The 18,991-nt window shown below is 45.5% G+C and overlaps 1 non-coding gene across 1 annotated transcript; it reads left to right on the forward strand.

The window, feature by feature from the left end:
• Positions 1–8,298: 8,298 nt before the first annotated feature.
• On the forward strand, positions 8,299–8,371 carry TRNAF-GAA (transfer RNA phenylalanine (anticodon GAA)). The gene has a single exon. It is a non-coding gene; the product is annotated as a tRNA-Phe (tRNA).
• Positions 8,372–18,991: the final 10,620 nt, after the last annotated feature.

The raw sequence follows: 18,991 nt of genomic DNA on the forward strand, positions 1-18,991 counted from the left end.
GTTTATTGGCACTAGAAAGTGGTAACATGTCAACTTGAGAAATATAGAGAAAGGTAAAGGGAAGAGCAAGGCTTCTTTGCCTCCAGATGTTTGATCCCAGACAACACAGCCAATGTCAGTCCTGCCACACAGATAATATACCATGAATCCTTTTGGGTCAGTGCTTCTATGCCTTAACCTGTCAATCTTCCCATCAAACTCAGTTGTCACTCAGGTCCATTTCACGCTGGATGCATTAGCCATGGTAAATCAATTGGGGCTGGATCATTAGTGCCATTATCTTGTTTACTGCTTGTGGCTCTCCCTAGCTTTAAAGCAATGCCCTTCTAGCATCCTAGTGAAAGAAAAGTTCAATTATTCCCATGTTTCATTTGTCAAAATGATGGTGGGAGCTGGATCCACTAAGGGTCTTTGCCAGGCTTATGCTCTCTGCAGGGCTTGATCCTGTCCATGTTCTCATGGAATGTCCTTCAACCTGATCTTCTCATTGAACACAGTTGCTGGAGGCCAGTATCACTCACAACTTCCAAGGGTCAAATCCTTGTCCAAAAAGCTGGATCACTGGTCAGAAAACTCTTGAAGGAATCCCTTAGGCAAGGGTAGAACATATTCTGCACTTAACTGAGGTCCTTCTTTTTGAAGCCATGGACTAAATGGATGTGATTGCCAAGAAACTGTTGCATTAGCCCATAGCTGACTATGAAGTAAGAGTCCCACCATGGGAGCTGTCCTTGGAAAGCTCATGAAATAGCTTTGACCCCCAAATCTATTGCTTGGCCATATCTGGCATCAAGATAAAGCAACAGTTTAAAGCTTGACATGATGAATGGGTGTTTAATAATGGTGAACCAGCTTCAGATGGGCAAGCTGAAGTCCTCCAGGGTACCTGAAGAAGAACCTCAGAGCCCCATCCAACCTGGCTCTTTCCCCCATCTCCACATGCTTGCTCTGGAGCTTTGCAGGACCCTGCTATAAACTTAGGTGGACTTTATGGTATCCTTCTGAGCTGAGGGAAGCCAAGTATAACCAGTATACCCCTGTCTTGGTGATGTCCATTGTCTACATTCTCACATCCACCCTCACACTACACTCATCACGTAGCTTTTGCCCATGCTTTGGATAAGGGCTGATCCATTATGTGACCTCTGAAACAGCCCCTGCACAAAGGGCTGCTTGTGGAGCTGGATCTGATTTACTGAGCAATAGCATAACCAAACAACATACACCTTGTTCTTTCCAGTTCTGGGGACTGTGATAAAAATTAACATTCAGAATTAGAAATTGTTCTTTTTTTTTTGTCCCAAACCCTCTACATTTAAGCACAGATTTACCCTCCGGTCATTTCTAACTGCCTTTCTATTTAAAACAGTTGAAGACAGAGAAAATTATGTGTGACCTAGGTTCATATTGTGGAACATAACTCCTATTTATTTAAGAGGCAGTGATGAGCTACATATGTTGCACTAGTATATGGAAGATAGTAAGATTGCTGTGGTTTGGAATAAGAAAGTGTCAGCATTTGGAGAGAAGAAGGATTACTGGAGGTGATTTGTGTAGTTTATAGTGATTTAAGTCTAGTTAAATGATTGAACATCGTGGTGCAATATATGCCATAATTAGCCAAGAGAACTGAAGTTCTCAAGTCTGCTTTCTATACCAGGCTCCCAGCTGATGCTCCACCAAAGAAACCCATTGGGGTCTGTCTTTTGTGGGGAGAGGATGCTCCTGGCCTGTGTTTTCCTGATGTTTTTTCTCTCTTGCTTTGTTGTTTGGTCCATCACTTACCCCATGATGTTTCATTCATGAGTCTGAGTGGGCTTTACACCATTGAAAGAGCTATTAAATGAGCTTGTGTCACCAACCATCCTAGCTCAGCTTCTTTATGTGTATGGGCATCAGTTCTTTTACTTTTATTCTTTCATTGCCCATTGTTTTTCACATTATTGAAAATCAGGGCAGACTGCAGCTAACAGGCTAAAGGTAAGGAGAGCTGGGAAGAGATGTTCAGGAAAAGATATTGATGTTTCAGAACATCAGTGCTTAGGAGCACATGTGTTTTCAAGGTGCTTTTGAGGATGGGGAATAGCTAAAAAGCCACTTATTGCTCAGACTGAGGGCTGACAGTGCTTCTTAGATCTGAGTGCTTTCCTATCTCCGCTGAGAGCTTCCACCTGCTAGAACAGAGAGATGGTCCTTTTGCTGATGGGGGAATTGAGGTACAAGGGAACCAGTGGATTAATTTTGTTTTATTTTCCTTGTTTTACTGAGCACTTCTGGGGAAAACACAGCAAATACCAAACTGGCTCCTGAAAACTTATATGTTAGCATAGCCATCTGGAACGTCATGGATTCCTACTATGAAGGCAGGAGTCCCCTCCCAAAAGTCTGCACCCAGAAAGGGAGAAAGAGTTCTTACACTAGAACTGTCGTTTGGAATAGCCCCTTCTCTGCTCTCATGTTCAGCTCAGGAAAGGCAGAGGAGTTTAGCAATGCAGCTCTGAGATGGTAAACATGCATCTGTATGGTTTGCATGATCTCTGGATGGGAACACAGCACAAAGGGTGAAATCAGGGGTAGGCTGTGCGCCAGAGGACCTCAAAGCACATGAGTCTAAGCCATAGGAGTGTCAGCAGGATCTCTCCAGGGATGGGAAGTGGGCTGAACAGCTTCAGGTTGAAGGACAGGGATGCAGAGAAATAAGACTCTGTAATCACTCTCCTGTGAGTGACTAATATTGTGATTGCAGAAGATCTATGTGATATGCACTGGTATCATCCTGCCTGAAACAGCAGTAAGGTGCAGGGGAACAGCATCTGGGCACTAAGGCAAAGGCAATATTGGTTTACAAATGGTTTCCACTGACACAGACCCCTCTTTTCCTCTAGTAGAGGTACTTGGAGGAGCTTAACTTCAGAGACAGTGTTTACATGTTGTGGTTCCTGTGCTGTCTGGGGACTTAAACAGAGACAGGGTTAAACAGTGAGCGTTTTGGTCAGTTAGTAAAGCACACATTGTCCCTGCTTCAAACTCCAGCTAATGATCCCAACATCTGATAAACCCTCCCCACAGCTCCTCAGGCTGTCCTTGTCTTGGCTTGCAGAGTCCTATCCACAACACCATACATCCATCCTGTCAAGTTAGCTGGTCCACCAAGGTCTGTAGGCAGTGTGTAGATAGAAGATGCTCAGTTCATCTTCCCCAGCACCACATAGCTCCCAGGCTAGAGGACAGAGGCAGAGGAGTCTGCTCATCAAGCTAAATCCTGCCTGCAGGTTACTGGTGTGACAATTAAGAGACTTGAACTTGTCCTGTCTAGTTCTCCTTGGATATCCATCCTGCCTCCCCATTCCCATGCCTCAGGTGGTGTTGTTTGTAGGGGTTTGATTATTCCTGGAGTCACTACAAAGTGAAGCATCAATAAAATGAGCCCAGGAAGCTAAAGTGAGAATTGAATGCACCTTCCCATGACTCTTGCACACCTTATGATCACTCCTTCAAGGCATGCTGGGGCTCAGCATCTTATTGCTTAGCTCCTCAGGGTGTTTCTCCAAAGCCTTGTGCTGGAACTCTTGGGTTCAATGTAAGAGATCACAGAATCACAGACTGGTTTGTTTGGAAGGGACCTTAAACCCCATCCAGTTCCAACCCCTGCCACAGGCAGGGTCACCTTCCACTGGAGCAGATTGCTCCAAGCCCCATCATTACCAGCAGAGCTTAGCTCCTTGCTAGAATAATGATTCAAACCTGCTTAATTGAAGGTTTCTCCCCTTTGCCTTTAATATTAATCCCTTTCTCAGCCATGAAATTGCACAGGGGTTTTGCGAGCTGCTGCCTTGCCTGTGGTGATGTTTCAGCTCAGTGAGGCACTGAAACTGGGACCAGATCTCCCCATACCTTCACTTGCACCATCTCCCCTAGAACAGCTGAAACAATGCGTCAGCATCACGTAACATACATTTCTTTGATGGTTTTGGGTACCTGTAAGAACTGCCAACCCTTGCACTTGTCTTTATCTTGGGAAGAAATGGGAAAGAATCTTGGAAATACCTTTTCAACCTCAGAGAAACTAAAGAAATAAAGCAAGTCTGACTGAGACACTTCAAAACCTATGATTCATCGATGGTAAAGTTGAGATGAGATCAAAGAAAGACCGAGACCCTGTTCTAACCACTGTAATGCTCCTGCAAACAAAAGGCAGCAGGAGTGCTGTGGTGAGCAAGACTGTGATGAGGAGATAGGTGTAGGAGCTGGGAAAATAATACAGTCAGGGAATAAAGTCATCCCTTGACACCAGGACAGGCTTCACTACTCATTCCTGCCCACTCCTGATTATTAATGATGTGAAGGGATTGTAGGGGTTGCCAAGTGGGAACTTATGTCAGGCAGTGCTTTAAGACATTATCACTTCTTTTGCAGAGCTACAATCTGCTTCCAGACGCTGCTGAGCTGCAATACTATGTGGAGGCTGCAATGCAGAGATCCTGTCTCACCTCTCATTTGCAAGTGTGAACTAAGGAGAGAACCCACAGAATCTGGTCCCTCACTGCCTCTCATTATTTGTTGTTTTGTGCCTGGCTCTTCATAATCCAAAAATCTGGGATAATTTCCTCTCCAGACACACTCTGAGCATACAGAAGGTGAAACAAAAACCCTGCTCCAGTAGCTTCAGGGATTGCCGAGAGTGGATTTAAGCAGGAAACAGAATTCATTTTCTGGGGCGGTCTCATATGTGACTGGGGAAAAGGGAATAGGCTGACGGAGGGTTGGTCGTAAAGCAAGCAGAAAAGAGAGACTTACATCAGAGCTCCTGATTTCCATCTCTACGTCACCTAGCAACACTCCCGTTAAGGACTTCACTTCCGAGAAATTAATTCCCTGGGAATTTTCCCATTAGATGGCACCACTGGCATTGAGACAGCTTTCTCTGCTCTCTTTCTCTCCTCTGCTCCGAGTCCCTCATGCTGGATAGACCTAATTCCCAATGCACAGACCCCCCCCCCACCTCAAAAGCTCAGGATGAGCTGAAAGATGAGTGGTGTTTGTGCAGACTCAGTGAGATGGGCTGTTCTAATTACATTTGGAGATAACCTTTTGACAGGACCCTATATTTGCAATGGGCATAACACAGATTCTGGAAAACCCTACAGAGTGACTCCATAGCATGGCTTTTTTGGGTGAAAAAGTGTTATGGCTTCATTAAAACTGTACAAGAGGTGTTGAGTTGGTCCCTGAGGTGCACAAAATGCTTCAGAACAGCTCATGCAGACTGTGGCTTTCTAGCAGCTGGTGGGCAACAAACCAAGATGCTCATGTAGTGACACCACCATCCTCACAGTGCTCACACAAGGGTAATTTCTAGGGAAAACCAATGCTTCAGCTGAAATCAGTGATGGAAAATTCCTTTTCTCATTGTCACTGGGTATTATAATTTCTGCTGTGGGTACAAAGAACTGAGTTGTAACTTGCGACAGTGTTGGTTTTGATGGATATATGAACTTCAGCTAGAAAGAGGATGCTTAGTTTGCCAAACTTGTGTGTTGATAACATCCATGATGTTATATAGAGACCTCCAGAGTTCATGTGCAGTTTTTGGGTTGGTTTGGTTCTGTTTGGTTGGATTCTGATAGGAGATTCAATTGGGAAACTCAACACCAGTGTTCAAGATTTCTGTGGGCTCTCTGTAGTAGTTAAGTCAGGTTTAAGACTTGCCTTTTTGGCCTTTGAGAACTCAGGTAAGACGAATCCCAGTCCAGGAACCTTTTCCAAACTGCTAAGCTTTGCAAATTAAAAGTCCTGCCAGGTTCAGCAGGTCTCTGTTACCTATTAGACTGATGTCCCCATGTGGCCTTCTAAGAATGGGGTTATCATCAACAGTTCTGGTAATGCTAAATAGCTTCCAGCTCTTCAGAGAAGAGAAAACAGTGTTCTTTCAACAGAATTAGAGGCACTAATGATTCCAGATAGACAGAGTCTTTAAAGAAAGAATAAACCTGGAGCAAGTCCACAGTCCAGACATTAGTAACCCTTCAAAACGAAGCTTTACATACAAGTAAACACTTATGATGGACCCCTACAATAATAATCTAATAAATCAACTGCCTTGCAATCCTTTTTCTCATGGTCTTCAGCATTCAAATGAGGAAAAACATACCAGAAAGTGCTTTCTGTTTCTGCAGGCTGATCCAAGCTGTGTTTGTAGGATCCTTAGTCACTTAGAAATTGCTCCTATAAGCATCTTCTGTAGATAAATATAACCAGACATGCTCTGAACATGCAGTCGTAGCTTGTGGATGATTTGCAGGGGGAGATTTCTTCTTCATCCTCTTCCATGGATAACTGGAAAGACTTACTGAGGCCAATCACCAACTACCTTCTTATGAATCCTGAGGTCTAGATGAAGGTGAAAGAGTCAATAGGATAGGTAAAAGGGATTGCTCATTTTCACCTCAGGTCTGAGACCTAAATACTCTTCCGTGGCTCAAAATCCCTGAGTAATATCCTAGGTTCCTCTCATATCAGCATCTCTACCAGACACAGAATGCAACAGAGAAATGTTTTTGGTTGAGTCGTCTTGTGATCATGGTCTTTAATGATGCCCTGGATCTGTTATGTGCACCTATTCTCAGCACCACAGGAGCTTTCAGGGACTAGATCTAGCATGTTTCTAGGTCACATATAGGAAACAATTTGTAAGTGTAAATGGACAAAAAGCAGAAACTCTGTAGCAGTGTTCAACTGTGCAAAGAGGCTCCCACCTCCTAAACAAAGCAATGTTGAGACCCTCAGCCACGTATGTGTGATCAGCTCCTGAGTGGTCCTGGGCAGGATCACCATTGGGATCCAGTAGCCGAAGTGGCTTTGCAGAAAGAAAACCCACTGAAGGTACAGTCCTGATGTCTGAACTTTGCAAGAGGTTCCATAACCTAGTTTGGGAGCCCTAAATACCAGGAACTGTTATCTAATAAATCTCTGTGAGGAAATATCTGCTGCTGTCAAGCTGAATGTTCAAACCCAGATTGAATGTATTTTTGACACCTTTCACTACTGATTTTTTTAGCAGACATAGAAAACTTACTGTGCATTTCCCATATGTATTCTGGTGAGATGTGAATTTGGGGCTGGTGAAAGATGGTAGATCATCAGTCCTGGTAGAGAATTATCTGCAGAATAAGTTGGTGGGCTGGGCAAACATCTCCCATATCACTACAGGAATATGCCTGGCTTCCATTCCCTAGCTGCAGAGAGACAGATTGATGTGAAAGGATTAGCCAGGCTCCATGGATAACTCCAGATCCTTCAGTGGGCTCTGAAATGTCTGTTCTATGGTAAAGTTCTTGGCTGGTTCTCCCATCATAGTTGCTGTGTAACCCCAGAGTTTAACTCTGATTTATGATATGGACCTTGGTCTTTAGGTACAGCAAGGAGTCCCACTTGTTTCTTACCAGCAGACCCAAACCTATCCCTGAGGAGAGGGGGATTTCGTATTTTGGATATATTGATCAGATCAGTTTGGAAACACAATCAGCACATTCTCTCTGATGTTATTATTTGGTTTATTGACACAGATGCAAACACTTCTGCTCCACTCAGTTCTTATCTCCACTCTACAATAAGCAGCATGTGTCCTGAACCAAGGAATGGCTGTGGCATCCCAGATGAGTCTAACCCTATGGAAGAGAAGCACATTAGTCAACACAATTGGTATCCAAGTCTGACACCCTTAACAGAGCTAAAAGGAAAGGTCTAAGGAGTGAAACAAGACAGTGTCTTCAACACCAGAAGCACAGAAAGCAGTCTATGTTTGACTGCTCTTTTTACCCTCTTCCCATTCACAGTAATTTCTTGAATCCTCCATACAATCAATTTGCCTTCATCCTCCATCACCCTTGTCACTTCACAGTCACGCTTCCTTGTCAGTAACTTTGAATCTAGAGACATACTTCCATCTGCTTAGTTTCCTTGCAATGATTTGAGTGACAGAGCTCTTCTTAAGTCTCAAAGTAACTGTAGTCTCCTGTCAGTCTTTCAGGAATACCTTTTCTATTCCCCTGTTCGACTTCTTTACATCCTTCAGAGTCACATTATTAATGAAGTCTTCCATATATACAGAGGCCACATACATTGACAGGGAGGCTGTGTTGGTTGCCTTGGGCCATTGCTTTTTGAGCCCAGCTTGTCTGTGTGCTGTTCTCTGAAATCTCTTATTTGACTCACAGCTGATGTCAAATGAGCTTGTCTGAACAGGCTGAAAGGTAATTATATTGCAACAGGTATTGTGAAAAGCAGTGTCCCAGCAGGGCTGAAGTAGCTCAGCTGGGAGAGCGTTAGACTGAAGATCTAAAGGTCCCTGGTTCAATCCCGGGCTTCAGCAGTGTTTTCCTGTAGCTTTTTGTGCTCATTGCTGGGCATTTCAGTACAAGAGAGACATGGAGATCCTGGAGAGAGTCCAGGAGGATGATGAAGGGACTGGAACAATCCTCATATGAGGATAGGATGAGAGACCTGGCATCTGGTTGCCCTGAGACTTTGGGGAGTCTCCATCCTTAGAAACATTCAAAGGCTGCCTGGATGTGGTCCTGCACAATGGGCTTCAGGTGATCCTGCTGGAGCAGGAAGATGGACCAGATACTAGGACCCTTCCAACTAGCCTGTGTGTAGAGGACAAAGATGGAAGTGTATGTCTAGAGCAGGGAAAAGCAAAGCTAATGCTAGCCTATACACTGCCATCAGCAGTGGCCATCTGGCCAATCAGCATAACCATCTAGGCTGACAAACATCTGGGCTTAAGATTTGCTTATCAGAATCATAGAATCATGGAATAACAAAGTGGTTTGTGTTGGAAAGGACCTTATGATCATCCAGTTCCAACCCCCTGCCATGGGTAGGAATGCCTCACACTAGACCAAGTCTCCCAACCAACATATAAATAAATGCAGGTTAATACATTCTTATTCTTACAGACCCATTTATTGGGTTCAACCTTTTCTCTGTATATCTTTTTCCCCCTCCAGACAAGCTAATATCTTTATGGACAAATAGGTCTAAGCTTCAAATTCTCCTCCTCACCCGCTCTTAAATCCCAGTGTCTGTCATCTGCTGCAAGATCTGCAACCCTACGTCACGAGCAGAGCCCCCACATAAACTTCCGTTCTCATTTAAGGCACCATCTGTGTCCCATTTCTGCAGCGCTTGGCAGGGATCGCTTCCCTTCTATGGTATGTTTGTTCCCCTCACTTAGCTGCAGCTTTCTTTGGAGGTGGGAATGTCAGCGGGTGGAAAGGATGCCAGCTCTGTGCCAGTGGAGATCGCTTCTCTGTGACAGTGTCCTTGGGTTGCAGGCTGCTTTTGGTGGTGCTTTTGGTGTTCAACCAGGAGTGGTCCTGGAGCAGATTCCAGGGCAACCCACAGAAGAATTAGAGCCAATACTAGGTCATATGTGGTTGCAAGAAGGGGAAGAGGCTTCAGAGCGATGTTGGCTGTTAATGAGGATAAGAACAGTGCACTGGAACACCTAATTGCTCTGTGTGCTTTTACCAAGTAATTGATGGAGTTCATAGAATCACAGAATGGTTTGGGTTGGAAAAGGACCTTAAGGTCATCCAGTTCCAACCCCCCTGCCATGGGCAAGAACACCTCACACTAGACCATGTCACCCAAGGCTCTGTCCAACCTGGCCTTGAACATTGCCAGGGATGGAGCATTCACAGCTTCCTTTGGGCACCCTGTGTCAGTGCCTCAGCACCCTCACAGTAAAGAACTTCTTCCTTATATCTAACCTGAACTTCCCTTGTTTCAGTTTGAACCCATTCCCTCTTGTTCTATCACTACAGTCCCTACTGTGGAATTAAATTAAGCTTTATTGCATCATTCAGAGAGCTGCAACCCACAACAAAGCATAAGCAGCCTTAGCTTAGGCTGCCCATCAAACCAGCTGAATGACTTATGCAAGTTGCATCGCTGTGCCTCAGTTTCCCTAGTTGTTGCAGTGCCACATGCTATCCTTTACCTTCCCCAAGTGTGGTGAGAGCTAACTTGCAGGTGAAAGTACTCTGTGTTCTCAGCTTGTTTTCATGTGTTATCCCTGCATGTGTCCCTGCAGATGATGCTGTATTACTCACACACCTTTCAAGTCCTCCTTTCTCTTCTAATTCCTTTTATTTGCGAAACTGGCAAACAGTCATGCTATCCAGGAAAACACAGCCTTCATAATGCTGGCATCAGCGTCAGAGCCGTGTTCAGGAGAGATTGTTCCTTAGGAACTTCCATCACTTTCAGGTGAATTTACCTCAAACTGGATCGGAAACGGGGAGGGGGAAGCATTAAGAAAGAACAGCTCATCTCAGAAAAACAATGAAAGATGACATAAATAATCAGGAAACAGTGTAGGAAAGAGGATGATGGACTGGAGGTGATGTATGAAACTAGCAGAAAGTCAACACTGATACAGACCATTTTAAATGGGCAAGAAGAACTTTGGGGTTCATTTGGAAAGGGAGAGTAGATGAAGGTGAGGAAATCTTGGACCACTTTGCCAGTCATGGTAAAGGCTAGATTGAGTGTTGTCTGTGTATCTGGAGGAGATAAACACCTAGGATGAAGAATATATGGTTGAGCTAGAAGGCAGCATTATAAGTAATGAGCTTACATAGGTTTAGGATATGTGCTAGCTGTAAATTCAAAGGTTTCTATCAGTCAATATACAGCATCTCTCCGCAAGCTCTTTCATGTCCTTGCTGCCAGAGAAGTCTTGTAGAAGGTCTCTAGGAAAGGAGTTTTACCACATGTGATGGCTGAGAATCACCCTCTCATCCTTGTATCTCATTTTGCTGCACAACTATCTGTTGCCACAGTATCTGATCACACTGAGGATACTCAGGGTTTAATACACATCACTAAGTGGAAGATGAGGTCATGATGAGTCAAAGCCTTCTCTATTGTCCTTCCCCAAGTAACTTTCTTAATCACCTTCCTTAAAGAAAAGCTGAGGTCTTGTATAAGCCACAAAACCCAGGGAAACACCTAGGTTTTAACCTACTTTTGAAGTTGTTGTAATTCCCTTTGCTTTTGAGCTTAGAGTCCCAAACTCCTTGGATACTGCTTGCTTACCTTCAAGCAACCAGGTGTGCCAGCTTCCAGAAACTAATTCATGTCATGAAAACTGCCATGTTATTTATCATCCCTCCTTGACAAAGATGAAAGGTCTGGAGAGCAACAGCAGACATGCAGGACATGGGAAGAGAAGACCAACAAAGGATGTTGTTGTCCATAAATTCTTGGTCTCACTTAGAATGGATTATCATGCCTGACTCTGGCTGGCACCAGCCCATGACCATGGTAGACAGTGACACGAAATGGATACAGGTCCACCAGACCCTGGATCAATCAGCAGAGGGTGGTGTGAGAAACCTCTGATATAGGGAGCTATGGAACAACCTTTCCTTTGGTTATCCCAGATGCCAAAACCAGAGGTGCTGAGACATATTCAGCTGCCTGTTGCCTTGTTGCTACCATATTTAATAACCCTGATGTATCTGTCCATGGAGATCTTGCCTAAAACAGTTAAAACTTTCTTGGTTAGTTGTTGGTTGATGGTGCCTGTTACTGGTTGTGGATACTTCTGGTGCCATCGCTCATTCTGGCAAGGGAAGTGGCCATCACATGGAAGCAGGGACAAAATAGAGTTTTCCCCAGATGTATCTCCAGAAAGCTGAATTGATTTAAGGCTCTATTCTTCCTTTTCTGTATTCACTGTGACCCACATTTCATAAATTGATAGAATGGTTTGGGTTGGAAGGGATCTTAAAGCTCATCCACTTCCACCCCCCTTCCAGACAGGGACACCTTCCACTGGAGCAGCTTGCTCCAAGCCCCTGTGTCCAACCTGGCCTTGAGCACTGCCAGGGATGGGGCAGCCACAGCTTCTCTGGGCACCCTGTGCCAGCGCCTCAGCACCCTCACAGGGAACAGCTTCTGCCTAAGAGCTCATCTCAGTCTCCCCTTGGGCAGGTTCAAGCCATTCCCCTTGGTCAGTCCCTACAGGCCCTTGTCCCAAGCCCCTCTCCATGTTTCCTGCAGCCCCTTTAGGCACTGGAGCTGCTCTCAGGTCTCCCCTTCAGGAGCCTTCTCTTGTCCAGACTGCCCCAGCCCAGCTCTCTCAGCCTGGCTCCAGAGAAGAGCTGCTCCAGCCCTCCCAGCATCTCCATGGCCCCCTCTGGAACCTTGCTCCAACAGTTCCATGTCCCTCTTATGTTGTTGCCCCAGAGCTGGATCAGGACTGCGGGGGGGGGGGGGGGGGGGGTGTCTCTCCAGAGTGCAGTAGAGGGGGAGAATCCCCTCCTTTGACCTGCTGGCCACATTCCTTTTGATGCAGCCTTGAATCCCGGTTATATGGATGCTCACTGGACAGGCTGTGTGTATATTCAGCTAATCTGCTCCCATATTAAATCAGATTTCTCAGCTTTTCAGAGTAGCCTGTGGAAAATGTCATTCAAAGCCAGAAGTTTCATGAAAATATCCAGCATAGAGCAAAAAAAACACAGTAATATAATTATGTTCAGCTTTTCTTCAACTCTCCATTGGACTGTTCTCCACCTCTTCCCAACTGTTCTTCTGTCCCCCACGATATTAAAATGGGCTAGCAAGGGTGGCTGCCATGGAGGAGGTGGACATGGAGGGGATGTCTTGGCTCTAGGAATGACAGCAGAAACCCTCAAGCAGGGAATAGGAATAACTAGTAACACGTATAGAGAACAGTGACTTGCTCGCTGTCAGTGCTGTCCACCTCCTCAGCTCGGGGGGGCCCACCAGCTCCAGGCTGAGCACTCCCACTTGAGAGAGGGAGCCAGCCTGAACAGCAGTGAGGGAAAAGTTCATCTGCAGGGGAAAGCAATCTGTCCCTGGGGGAGGTGAGAATGGGGGATCTTGTGAAGTACCAGGGCTGCAGTTTGAGAGGGGCTTTCTGGACTGAACCTGATCCTGGAGTATGCAAGACAGGAGGAGGATGAGGACAAAGGGAGCTTGAATGTGTTAGCATCCTTACCGATGTGGTACAGACAGGAACAGCTCGTCCTGAAAGCTAAGCTCATGTAGACTAATGATTCTATCGCATATTCCTCAGGGAAAGTCCTTTTGACATTCACAACCATTGTTTGACTTGGCTATAGTGAGGCTGTCATTTAACTGTTTATCTAGACAGCTGCCAGCCCTGGAATGGGACAGATATCCCAGCAATGCTGAAGGATTAATGCTGCAGATGGCTACAGGCATATTTGCAAGTGTTGAAATGTCTGTGATGTTTTACCTCCTTCTCCTGACATCACAGAATCAGGGAATACCTTGATAATACCAGATTATCAAGGATCATCTGGTCCAACCTTTCCTTTCAAAGCATGACCTAAACTAATGGCCCAGCACCCTGTCCAGACGAACCTTAAAGGTGTCCAATGCTGAGGAATCATTCACTTCCCTGAGGAGATTATTCCAGAGACTGATTGTTCTCACTGGGAATATGTGTCCAGTCGGAGTCTCCCCAGGAGTGACTTGTGCCCATCAGCCCTCATCTTTTCCACATGACTGCCTGTAAAAAGGGAGTCTCCATCTTCTTTGTAGCCACCCTTTAAGTACTGGAATATGCTGATAAAGTCTCCCCTTCTTTTCCCTAGGCTGAACAGATCCATTTCTCTCAGCCTTTCCTCAGTTTCCCAGTTCTTGGATCATCTTTGTGGCCCTTCTCTGCACTCTCTCCAGCCTGTCCATATCTTTTTTGTATAGCAGGGACCAAAACTGAACACACTGCTCCAGATGTGGCCTGACAAGCACTGGGTACAGTGGGACAATGATTTCTTTCTCTCTGCTGGTAATGCTCTTAATGAGAAACCTCCTCTCCCACTTTTTTGCTTTATTTATGTTCAATCTCCTCTAAGAGGACACTTTTGACCCACCTGGGGAAGTCATGGTTCACTTCCCACACCACCACACATAGCCTCACAGGGATGCTGGTACCAGATCCCCACATGTGTCACTTGGGTTCCTCATCAGCACAAGCTGATCAATCACGTTTCTAGAGGAATGGTCTCTTGATGTCAGGTCCTGCTCCCTTAGAAAGACATCTTTGGGAAGGTCCTAGCATGCAGCTCCAGGCTCCAGCTGCCTTGCTGTGCTGTGTCACTGTTCCCCCTCTTATGCACCAATGCAGGCACCTTTACAGGGATGGCAGGAAAAGGGTTTTCTGCATTAGCACTTCTCAACCAGCCACAACTGAGAAGGTCTGAGAAAAGAGAAGCTCTCCTATCTTAGTGGGTGACCACAATGAACTTGGTGAGGACTTGGTCCTGAGCTAGAAACAAACATGCTCTTTATCCTGCTGCAGACTCAATAGCTGGTGATGGCTGGGATTGAGAGAACTGAAAGCCTGGTTTTAGAAGCCTGTTCCCAGAGTGCTTTCAGTTCCAGAGAGCTGTCAGTGTCAGGGTTTATATTTCCTAGATGCCAATACCCTTCCCATAAGGTTGTGTGTATATATATACACAGATACAGATATGCAAAGCTTACAAACCAAGCACTGACACAAGCTGAGTTGCAAGAGCTGCATGCCTATGAATTCCGGTCATTAACAAACCCAAGGCAATGTGCATTACCTGAGCACATGGTAAGGCTAAGGTTGTGTGCAGGTATCTCACATAGCTCCAAAAGTATTAGGCAACTGAGAGGTACTAATCTATTTAGTGAGGAAAGCAACCAAACCCTCAGCTCACAAGTCTTTCCTTAGGAAAGCACTAGAATTGCAAAGTAGCTGACATTTACCTCTTCTGACTATGCTGAGAGGCTGAGGGGAAGAAAAGGAGCTCTTAACTTAGAAACTTCAGTTAAATGTTTAAAGCTAGAAGTGATGATCTGAGACCTTAATGCCTAAAAACTCTTGGGCTGAAAAAGAAACGCATCCTCATTGACTTTGCAGGTCTTGTAGTCATGATTTTCTTTGCATACACTATTATTTTCATTATTATTATTATTATTACTATTAGTATTATCATCATCATTATCTCCACCTCTAAGGAGCTTATTCTATGGTCAATCTGTAACCAAGGTAGAGTTTGAACTCTTTTTCAAGCCTTTAGGTTGACACCATAAAGCACAATGGACTTCCCTTAAGAAACAGGCAATCCAGAACATCTGTGGCCACCCAGCAAGGTCCTTAATGGGGTGGCTTTAAAACCAGCAGGAAACTGTGCTGAATCTCCCTCAGTCCTGAGTAAAAAGCTGCTGCCGTTTTCTATGCTAACTTTATGGTTTCAAAAGCCCATTTCATTTCTCCTCCTCCTCCATATACTTCTCCCTCTCTTCTTCTCCCTCTTTTCCTCCTGCGGAGGTGCCAAAGCCTCCTTCATCAATTTGTGCGAACTTCTGCTTGAAAACTAGAGCAGAGGATCACCCACGTAACCAGGCTGGCAGGAAAATATCGGAGGCAGAGACACTGACTCAAAATGACTCGAGGAGTTTCCCCATGTCAGGATGAGAGAAATAGGAGCCTGGAATCAACTCCACCAAAGTCCTTGGGATACCTGTCCATTGTCCTCTGACCATGCCTGCATCATGGACTTCTGACCATGACAGGTCTCTTCTGTTTGCTGCTTGACTGAGACTCGTGGTATTCCCAGATCTGGGTGTTTTATCCATGAGAAAACACAATGTACCAATCCGCCTTCTAGATATTTCCAAGTGCTTGTAGGGGTTATGAGACATAGTGGAATTTCTGCAGGCTAAAGCAAAAGAGAAGTTTCCAACTCGTATGGCACAAGTCAAGTAGCTTAAAAAGATGATATAAGTGTAGTTTAATGCCTTACGTGCTATCTAGTTGTTAATATCACTCCTGTACTGGATTCTTGTTCTTTTTTACATTACATTCTGTCCTGAAATTGCAGAGCTTTGCTGAGGATGTTTAATGTGCTGCAGATGCTGGTTGGGAACCAAACTGAAATCTACATCCTTTTCCTCATGGACTCATAAACTCTCTTCAATCTGCCACATCCTAGGTGCTCCTAAAGGCTGAAAGAAGGGTATTCCCTCTTGCCCCAGACTCAGTCCCACTCTGGACATGGAAATCTCCCTGTATCATAAGTGACAGCAGAGCTCCACAACCCTCTTTCTCTGGGCTTTTTTCTGAACACATTTAAATAGCCTACTTCCACTTGTACCAAGCAATGCTTCCTGTTCTCTCCTTTTCCTTCACTAACACCCTGGAGTCGCAGATAAAAACAGGTTTTGCTGCTCACACTGGTAATAAAGGAGAGCCCATTGCCCCAAAGTTAACAGCCCAAATAGTTAACAACCCGAATAACTATCTAAATTGCAATTAATTAATCAGTCACAGGTACTAAAGCCAAGACCCTTCAAAGTTATTTTGATTGTCTATTTACTTTAGTACCTCTGAGGAACTGAGCTGATCCAGAAAGTTTGTGGTTACTCTCTAGTATAAGCATTCAGAACAGGTCCTGGATGGTCACTGCATTCGAACAAGGAATATTTGTCTTTTCCTTATTTATTTTGAGCATGACACATGACCAAGCCCCAAGAAACCCTAACTCATCATTTTGTTGGGTGACCTGAATGGGAGAATTGCTCCCATCCTTATATCTGCCATCTAAAGACCAGCATTGTGTAAGTCATGTGCAGCGTTACATTCACCATGTGAATTAGGACCCTGTGCCTTTCACAATCCAAACAGCTCCCATTGCAAAAGGCAGGCAAGGATGGATCTGTAGCTCTAAGCTTAGTGTTTGGAAAAGCTGAGCTGTTAGGAACAGATGGAATCCACTATGGATGGTGAAGGGTTAGCTTCAAGGTTGTAGACTGCTGCCTGAGGCTCTGCATGGCAGAACTTCATCTGCTCAGCAGTGAAGACCTTGGTTACCTCAGGCTCCTTCTAAAGTCAATGGGAATAATTGGTGCCTTAAAGCATGATTCAAGCTTCAGCTGCCAAGATGTTAGAGGCCAGCTTTAGCAGCTCAGGTGGGATGAGAAAGGGCAGGGATGAACATGTGCAGAACTAACTTGCTGTCAGAGGGGCTGGATGGCAGCTCACCCACTGATGCAAGGACTGCAGAGTGCATCTCTTAATGCAATGATGGGTTATCTTCATCACAGTCTGGACTCTACACAAGGGCACAAAACATGCGTTACCTTTACAACCGCACATAAGCTGTCTGTTCCTGGCACAGTGCTGCTACACCTCTAAGAGCTCTGCACTGCAACACGAACCAAGCTTTAACATCTTTATGCCTCAGTAGTAATCACAGGATTATTGCTCCCATGGCATGCAAATAATACTCCTTTCTTTTCCTCATCTTGTAGCTGCTGTGTAATTTAGCAAACTAATCTTTAGGGCTGGCAATGTCTTTTATTGTCTGTGTGTGTTGGCTGCCTCTGTCTCTGCCATGGCTAGCTCTCTCTGTCAGATCTCAGAGCACTTTCCAAAGGACTCTGGAGTATTTTGTCCAGTTTTCTGATGGAGGAAACTGAGGCATGAATAAAAGAATTGCTTTGTCCTCAAGCTAGCAAGAGCAGAGGGACAGAGACATGGAGTCCAATTAGCCTATATATTACAGCAGGTTTGGACAAACTGGTCTAGTGGATGGTGTCCTTGACTGTGGCAGGGAGGCTTGAACTCAATGATCACTAAGGCCCCTTCCAAATCAAACAATTCTATGGCTCTGTGAGTCTCTGAAAAAGAAAGCAATAGCAGAAGCATTCCACAGGAGTGCAAACTATAAGAAAAAGCAACCAGCAAACAGAGAAGGCAATGCTGGGAATATTCATGCCTCACTCCATCACCTTTTCATCAGGGCAGCAGCATAGCCCCTGCAGCAGTGATTCACAGTGACTGCAAATCAGAGGTCCACGGTCTTCTGTCTGACTTCATAAACCAACTGAGCAAGCACTGTGTGACAGTAACTGCATTCAGTAGCTTCAGTGGGAACATCCCCAGGTATACTAACAAACCCAGTGATGCTCTTACAGTGACAATGGTGACAGTGCAGGGATTTTTTTCCTCTTCACCCTGATTTGGTTGTTCTGGTTTCATTTGGTTTTGGGGGTTTTGTTCATTTTATTCTGTAGGAAAAGGTTTAAAGCTCCTGCTGAGGATTTCCTTTGTGCTTAGCTGGCTGATCTTTCCGTGCAGGCTCCCGCACCTCAGCAGCAGTGAGATACAGCTCTGGTGCTGTACAGTCAAGGTGAATGCATGCGGACCGATCCCTGCCAGCCCTCTTGGTGGGAGAGGTGGAGAGAGGTATCCCGAGGATGGGGGAGAAGGACAGCAGCAGCAAATCAGGAGTGGAGGCATTAAGCGAAAGAGGCAGGAATCACTAGGAAAAGCAGAGCTGAAGAACACTGGGAGAGCTGTGAGTACATGATGGGGGGGAGAGCTGCGGGCTGGAGCAGCGCTGCGCCGGGGCTCAGGGCACGATGGTTATCATGGTCTGACATGCGCTGATTGATCAAGGTGGGGGCCCCGGTGTCGAAGGGACCTGAACGGTGGCGAGAGGAGGGATCTGTGTGTATGTGTGGGCTGGGTGAAGGTGCTGGCAGGGCAGCTGCCCCCGCTGCCTGCCACCCACTGCTGTTATTCATCCTGCACCTTCCCTCCACGCCTCCCCAATGAGCAAGCGCCAACGAGCATGGAACAGCTTTAACCCTTCTCTTAGCTAAGCACAGGGAAACTTGGCAAGTTTTGGCACTGAGGCTTGAGCCAAAGCAGTTTCAGCCGGGAGGGGATGAGGTCACAGGGGGAAGGAGCAGGGAAATAAGCTGCTGTCATTGCTTTTGGCAGCGCTGCATTATGGTCTCTGGGGTTTCTTTACATCCTGCAGTGTGACGTGGTTACTAGCATCAGTGGGAGCCTAAACTTTGCCTTCCCATAGCTGTGGATCAGGCTTCAAAGCAATTTGATGGCAGATACCTCCTTGTGCTGGACTGCAGCTGGGTTAGGGGTGAG

Source organism: Melopsittacus undulatus, chromosome 1 (assembly GCF_012275295.1).
Source record: "Melopsittacus undulatus isolate bMelUnd1 chromosome 1, bMelUnd1.mat.Z, whole genome shotgun sequence".
Classification (NCBI taxonomy): Eukaryota; Metazoa; Chordata; class Aves; order Psittaciformes; family Psittaculidae; genus Melopsittacus; species Melopsittacus undulatus.